Here is an 8,423-nt window from a genome sequence, read left to right as displayed (position 1 = left end):
GTCGAGTTGCCTATCCCTAATATTTTATTTCTGTTTTGTGTGCGGCATTAAACGGGTCGTAAACTCGCGTACGGAAAAATCACAAAGCATTATCTGTGCAAAACAGAACGGTGGTTATGGGCAGAAGACCAAACTGTAATAAAGACAACTATTTAAGATAAAAGAAATAAAATTCAAATAGAATTTAGTAAAAATAAATATCCCAATTAGAATCAAATAGGAAATAAAAGTCACGCGTAAAAAACCGCTGATAAAATTAAAAGCTGCTAAAAAGTGAAAGAATAACAACAAAAAGATGTTTGGTTTTGTTTAAACAAAAAGAAAACGAAAGAAAATTTTGCAAGAGATAGAGAAAAGAGAGCAAAGAATAAAAGAAACATTTTTTTTTCATTTTTTGCACGGTGTGTTTTGTTTTCCCCCCAAAAATTTTTTTTATGTCTCACTGAAAAGAGTGGTTCTGTTTTGTGTGACCAACAAATTGGGGAGAGTCGGAGAGAACAACAATTGTATTTGTGTGTTGACGTTTGTGTGTTCTGCAAATGAAGTTTACATTCGATTCATTTGTGTTTAACTAAACTTGGCCGTCATTTTAGTGTTCTCGGTGGATGATATGATGTACGGATGTTGAGTTTAGTGAAAAGAAAAAATAAAATTATTTAAAATAGTTTTGAAAGTAACGAAAAAATATACATAGCATTGTGATAACTGCCAATGAAAGAAATAATCCAATTTTAAGTAGTTCTTTTGTGCAACCCTCACCAAATACCACCAACCATCAATGCACCTGTCGTTTTCTTCGTAGAGACAACAAAGGAGGAAAAACATTTTAAACATCCTCTGTCTACAACTGTCATTTCGCCAGCAATTAGTCGTTTTGTTGTCTGGCTCAATTTTTTCGTTCTTTCGTTCCTACTTTGTGAAGTGCAAAAAACAGAAGAAGAATATAATAAAAGAATTAAAAACAGAAAGAAAAACAACAAATAAGATACTGCCGGTATATTTTTGTTTTTCAGTTTCTCATTTGAAAAAAAAAAAAAACAACAACTTTAAAGCCAAGTCAGCCAAACAAAAAGACAACAACAATAACCGCATAAGAAGCCGCTGCAGACATCGTTGCTCTGTCGTCGCTCTTTGTTATACTGACAATAACAACTAAAATGTAACGCCAATTGTTGTTTGTTGGCGCTCTTCACATCAATTTTAAATTTATTTGCAAAAGCCCGCAAGGGTTACCAAGTCTTTTGAAATATGTATTATTTAAATATAGCTAATTAAATTGTGTTTTTCTATTTTTTATTTTACACTGACAGTGCTCGTGCAAATTAATTTTTGAAAATTGTGTTGCCAAACTAATTATTTAATTATTGTGAAAATATTTATAACAATAACAGCAGAATTAATACTGATTTAGAGTGATATATTTAGTGTCAAATCAATTAAACCATTTTCATCAACACGGTGTGGAATTTATAAATCAACAAGAAAAACAGCTACAACAGCAAATTTAATATTGTGGATCGAAAATTTAAGGTAATTAAAAGTGCAAATGCTTGAAAAAGTTACGAAAATACCGACCATGCGGTTGTGAATGGTTATCTAGGTTTGTATTTTAACCAACAGTTCGTATAAAAATCCGCAGTAGAAACAGAACCGATATATGATTGATTATCTTATGAAAGTTTAAATCCTGTTTTGAATAGGTATACCCCAAAAGCTCTGAAATGCATTTTTATTTCGCTGGAGCAAGTTGAGTTGAATCGCTCAGCTAAAATTTTTTTCTTTAAATTGTATTTTTTTAAATAGCCGGCCTTCGACCGTATATTTACGACTTTCTCCTATGGACAGGAGCAAATCTAGGGCACGGGAACAACATTTTTTTTTAATTTAAAATTTTTTTCTTAGTAGCTGGGCTTTAACCAAGGGAATTGTTGAACCTTCAAAGAACCATACCTCAGGAAGTATGAATTTCAAAAAATATATATCAAGCTTTTTGTAGAAAATTAACTTATGTTGAAACTGAGGTATGGGGTATTGTAACTCGCGATCAGTTTCACTATACCATAACTTTTGACCGCATTTCGGCAAAATAAACTGTTTTAGCCCGATTCACCGAGGGGTTTCTTAAAATAATAATTTGAGCGGAAGCTGTGGTCGTACTAATGTAAAAAAATCGGAAAAAATCGTTGAAATAAACGAGTTTCATTATGTTATTTTCCAATTAGTGGTTTTACAACACAATGTAGAGCTTAATGCTCAAAGGAGAAGTTAAAGAGCACACTTTAGAGTTGAAGTTTCTAATGTATCATTTTTTAATATATCCACAGTATCTACCTCAAACGGATGCTGACATTTTGAAACCTGAAAAATGGGGTTTTTTGAATTTTTGCTATAATCGGGACGCGCAGCTGGATTTCCCTAAAAGATTATTTTTGGATTGTAGTACTCGCGATTTCGCATTTTTTAATGTATAACATGAGGGTGTAGCCCTCACAGGATCACAGTAATCTGCGCCTAAACACGAAATTTTTGTGCGTAAATTTTTCTCAAAAACCTATTTTTTTGGTTTAAAATTTACAAACGTCATTCGATTTCCGTGGAAACCCGCGTAAATTTAGTTTTTTTACGTTCTGAATCTAACAAGCCACGACGCGTAAAAATCCACCCACTAGATCGGCGGATATGATACCCCTCAAATTTCGAAAATTTGCAAAAAATTATTTTGAAAATATCGCATATTAAAACGCGTTTTGGATGTGTCAGTTCTACTTAAATAAATAGATCGATACGCGTGTTTAAACTGCGCGAAAACAGATATTTAAAAACTCTCGTAAATCCAGAGATATAATAGATTTTTTCTAAAAATTGAGTGCGATGCTACATCCACGGTTCTTGATGGATCGCATTGAAACGGCATAGAAGGATGTATTTTTTAATGGTGATTATTGAAATCGGATGCGCATAAAATGTAAATGAACTTCGCGGAAATTATGACCATTTTACTGTATTTTGCACCCTTAAATGCAGCAGATGCTACATCGTGGCCGCCAAATAGAATTTGACAAACTGTACATCAAATAAAAGGGATTGATTCGCTGTGTTGGAAAATCGGATGCGCATCATGTCATTTTCATAATTACGCGGTTTATATGCGTCTCAAATGTTGTAATATTCAATATAACACTATTTTAACGTTATGCCACAATTGGAATTCCTTGTGATTTAATATAAGGTTCTAATAATATTATCCAATAGGAAAACTATAAGCGAAAAAAATTTTACAACGGAATATCATCATTATTGCGTAAAATTTTTACGAAAATGCCGAAGAACTCAAACATTTTTTCTCCAACTTTTCCTATAAAACCATAAAAAATAAAATTGGAATAATACGATTTTAATTTTTTCGTAATATTTTCTTTGTATTTTTGCAAATAACATGAATACTACAGCTCCAACCTTCACAACTTAGGTTTCATTTTATTCCTCAAAATGTCTGGATGCTGTTATAATTTTTTTATATATTTTTCGTAACAATGAGCGCTATTGTTTCAAAAATATGTTTGTAAATACGTGAAATTATTTAACAAATTTGATTTTTCGCGAATCCATTGAGACTTCGCGACTATTTTTTGCATCATCGCAAAGGTTACGAATTCAGTTAACGATAATAGGATATAACAGCTAACTATATTAAGCCGCGATTTTTTTAGAATGTTTTCTAATTATCATAATTAAAACGGTCATATCTTTTGCGCGCAACGATCAAAGTTGTTAACGAAAACAGATTTGGAATGCTGATTTTTTTCTTAATCTATGTACCAAAAATCATTGATGTAGTATCAACAAATTTTTTTGATTTTTTTGAAATGGAAAAGACAATTTTAGACATTTTTCCTGATATATTGTCGTGAACAGGAAGGTGAGATCTACTTGTAAAAAATCATCCCGATCGGAGCTGAGCTGCTCAGCTCAACTTATGTCAATTTGCCTCGGCATACTTCCCGAGCTATGGGCCCCTGAAGAATTTAAAAGAAAATTTTGTTCCCGTGCCCGAGATCTGCACCTGTCCATAGATTTACAATGGTACCCATCCGTAAGATTTACAATGTCATTATCCGTTCAAATATTACGAAGTTATAAACAATGGAATTTTCGGAACTTCAAAGGCCCATATCTCGGGAAGTATGGGAGATAACTCCCGATATGATTAATATATGTATTTGGTTCAGAGTTTGCATCTCACAATCCATTCCCTCGGCCACATCGGCCCTTCCCTAACGGAAAAATCTGAAATTGTTATGACAGGTTTGTCGTTTTGTCCTGATCACAAAAATTGGAGGTAATCCCATTCCTTCATGTACCTCCCCCAGAAAAATGAAAAACATTTTGGCGGATAAGTTTTATATTTTATTTCGAGTAGTTTACGTGTCTCTTCTTACAACAAAATAATTTTTTTTCTTGGGGGCCTGTATATCAATGTTTGATGTAGCCCGGCACAAGTCTATTTTACATATTCTGAAACAAAAAGAAGCGAATCGTAGAGGCCGATTTCCCCTCTGTCAGCTGCAGCGAAGAAAATATAGAGGTTACTGATCCGAATGATGAGAACCAGCTACCCAGTAGCCCAACATAAACATGGATTCCGAAAAAAATCCAGGGCCACAGCAGCATTTCACTCCTTATCCACACATATCAGTCGAGGACTGGACCAGAACAGGCCATGTGCCCGAACAGAATAGTGGCTCCTGAGCTAACCAAGGCCTTTGATACCGTCAACCATGCCAAGCTGTTCGAGGACATAGACTCTTCCCTCTAGCCGTGTTTGAAAGTATAGATAATCTGTATGCGTTGCCGTCAGTAGTTTGTGGAGTTCAGAAATAATCGAAAACTTATAGAATGAAAAAAGTATAAAATTGCGAAATGTTTTCCAATATATCAATTACAGACACTCTGCTGACTAAGATTTTGTTTTTACTTTTTTGTTGTTGTAAATATTCACTCAGTTATTCAGTGTCAAGTGCAAGAAATTTGGACGGATCAGATTTTAATAAAATTGTTGCTAAAAACCTGATCTCATATTTATTTAATTGTTAAATAAATTCGTAATAAAACTAAACAAATTTTATTTTTTATTGATTGGGGAGAGTTTAAATTAAATTAAAATAAAATGTTTGGGGCCTGAAGTTACATAGTTATAAAGCAATAAATTTTCAAAAATTATTATTTTTTGTAAGTTTTTAGCGCAATATACTTTTGTTGGATGGAGCGTAACTACAAAGGTCCACCGACATTCGGTCCAGTTATTTTTTTAATAATTAAATTGGACTCCCTAGATTCCGAATAACCAAAATTTAGCTGCAAATAGCTGCAAATCTTGCTGATAAATGGTCTTGAAAAATAGCTTAAATCCTCAAAATACCCAAAATCTGTCGGTACGGTTATATGGGGGCTATATCAAAATGTAGAGCTATGTTCGCAATTTCTGGTGGAGAATTTTTGTGTCCACTGGGAACCACAAATACTAAATTACACCTAATTTGGTCGGAAAATGTAGCTTTAAATCCCCAAACTACTGAAAGTCGGGAGGTACCTTAAAAGGGGCCTATACCCAAACGTGGGCCTATGTCCACAATTTTTGGTGGAAAGGTTTAGTGATCACTAGGAACCCTAAGTACCAAATTACAACTAATTTGGAAGGAAAAGGTGGCTTAAATCCTCAAAATATCGAATATCAGGAGGTACCGTTATATGGGGGCTATACCAAAATATTTGCCTATGTTGTTCATATTTAGTCCATAATTACCCACAGACACAGATTGAGTTTGTGCAAAATTTCAGAAAGATATCTTCATTCGTTTCCAAGTTATTAATTTCGCGCCGCTAGATCAGTGGTTTCGACCACTGTGCGGCGGGGTGATATCGACGGAACTGTTTGACTTCTACTTTTCTAAAATTCCACACCCTCCAGACGGCATAGCAGCTGTAATGTATGCAGAATATCTGAAGAATAGCCCAATAAATTGCTTCACCTGGACATATTGGTCGATTATGTCCTGATTTGGACCACTAATTACCCTAAGATACAGGGTGTAACGTTCGATAACATATTTTAGTCGTCCGAACAGCTATATGCGACAGATCATAAGTAGGAAAAGGTCCTCAAGTCGCTGGCCGGCAGCACTTAGGGTGCTGACAACGAAACCTAGTTGACCTCTAATAAAGCAATAAGCAGGTCAACACAATAAGATGTTGTCGATGCTGTACCTGTTTGGTTGTTATCATCGCCGCCACAACCTAGCGGAAAGGCTTCTCCTACCCAGGCACGTTACAGAGTATTCATTATGTATACAGAGGGAGTTCCAAAGGTACAAACCAGAAACTCTAGATGAATGAGCCTATCAGGCAGGTTTGGATAGCATTCATACAGATGCAATTGAAAATTCAATTAAAATGTATAGTGTGTATGCTCTACTCAGAGAAAAAAAAATTGACATTTCGGATTCTCAATGAACAGCAAATGTATGCACCAAAAGTTGTCGTAGTGTCTATACGTACATATTTCACATATTTTAAGAGTTTATGCGTAGGAAATGTTACTATGCCCGAAAAATCGCAACAATTGCCAGAAGATGCTGTAAAAGCGTTCAAAACCCATGTTTTGAGGCGTCTCAATCAAACCACTGTAAACAACACAACAGATGGTCGTATGTCAAACTGCCCTGGTACGCTTAGGCAAACTTTTCTAGTTCCCCCCGTACAACTCAACTGATTTCGAGTGTTGGACGATGTCTTTAAAAAATCATGGACGACAATTTGTGCTGGAAAACAGACCATGCTGGGTTTGCTTTCCTTCTTTGTCATAAGGAGAGGGTAACTAGTATTCTTCCTATTCTTGAATTTACAGCCTGTTTTTGTAAAAAGTTGTTGTCCATTCGTTCGTCGATTTCATGAACGAAAACGCAATCTGGTTTTCATAGCAATTGACGTTTTTATTCGTGTGACAAACAAACGAAATCTTTTCGTTTTAATTAATTTTGGTTCTCTTAACAAAATCAGACGAACGAATACGTCAGAAATAAACGAATGGAAAAGACCCATCATTTTGAATGAAAACAGAATTATTTGAGTTATAAATGACACAAAACGCATGAAAACTGGTGGGGAATGTCATTTTATTTATTTTCACAGAAGCACAGGAGAAGAAGTACCACCAATTCTTCATATTATGTGAATTAGTTTTTGACAAAATTTGTTTACATTATGTTTGTCCTTGTACTTTCTCAGTAAATATTACTCAGTAACTTCTTTTTAGAGAGTAAAGCATTTTATACTCTTTCAAAGGAAAAAATTAAAAAAGTAAAAAGACAACATTCAGTACAAATTTTCAATTTGATTAATATTGACGATTATGATATTTGAATATTTTAAACTTTTGACAACTTTGACAACTGCTACAAAATGTTACTGAATAAAATTCCTTCAGTAAAAATTATAAGTTCTCGGTAATAAAAATTTCAAAACAAGTCTCTCAATTCGTACTCTTTTACTGCACATTTGTGTAAAAAAAACAACATTCAGTAAAATTTGTAATAATTATCACAAATTACCGAGTACGCAGACACACTTATTTTTGTCTACTTTTTTGTTTGTCATCTGTTTATCGGGGTTGCCATCAACCAACACATATTACGTACGGATGCAGATGCGAAATTCACGGATCGTTCGTAAAAATGTACAAGATCTAAATTTTGAACGCATTCGTTTTATTACGAACGGTTCGTGTGACAGACAAGCATTTTTACAAAAACAGGCTGTTACAATTTTGATAAAGTTTAGCAAATATTCGCACTTTTAATGGGAGACACCAATAAATACCCGAGTGAATTCAGTTTATTTGAGTAAACTTTTCCAAATCATCTGCAAGCATGAACTTTAATAAGAAAATGATTGATATACGTTATCCGTCAATTAATTAACACATTTTTGTATTAAATTAAACTTGTTAAGTTTGAGGTTGTATTCATTCCGCTACCAAATCATATTTTTTAAGACTTCCTTAGCAAAGGCAAACGAATTGAGTAGAAATCCCCAGAAGATTTTGAAAACTTTCTTCCTTTTTTATAAATAGGCATTAACAAATAATACGATACTCTACTTATTTTCTACAATTTAGTATCTTAATGAGTTTATGTAAAAACCTATGCTCCGTCACAAAATAAAGTACACAACTATTTTCAGTTGTGACATTTGCGATCTTCGTATTTTTTCTCAATATTAAACAAAAACAAACTAAATGATATCATCGCTCGGAGATATTTCCTCTTATCTCATCTTAATTTTATCTTATCCAAATGTTTATAGTTTATAAATAGAAATAATATGAAGGGCATCGCATACCACAAAAATATATTTAAAAGTTTACT

General features: G+C 33.8%; 1 protein-coding gene across 10 annotated transcripts in view; it reads left to right on the top strand.

Annotated features, from left to right (window-relative positions):
• Window positions 1-8,423, top strand: part of Wdr62 (WD repeat domain 62) — a 480,266-nt gene continuing 471,843 nt past the window's right edge. For 4 of the 10 annotated variants that reach the window (XM_073969122.1, XM_073969151.1, XM_073969123.1 and 1 more), the window contains exon 1: window positions 22-1,530. The gene's annotated coding sequence lies outside the window, so the exon portion shown is untranslated. Of the gene's footprint in view, window positions 1,531-8,423 lie in introns of all 10 variants that reach the window. The other 6 variants (XM_073969150.1, XM_073969120.1, XM_073969119.1 and 3 more) reach the window with 5 other exon arrangements.

This window comes from Musca autumnalis, unplaced genomic scaffold (genome assembly GCF_047663935.1).
Source record: "Musca autumnalis isolate F117 unplaced genomic scaffold, ASM4766393v1 scaffold_2, whole genome shotgun sequence".
NCBI lineage: Eukaryota > Metazoa > Arthropoda > Insecta > Diptera > Muscidae > Musca > Musca autumnalis.
The sequence above is the reverse complement of the archived record's forward strand: the minus strand, read 5'-3'. Positions and strand labels throughout refer to the sequence as shown.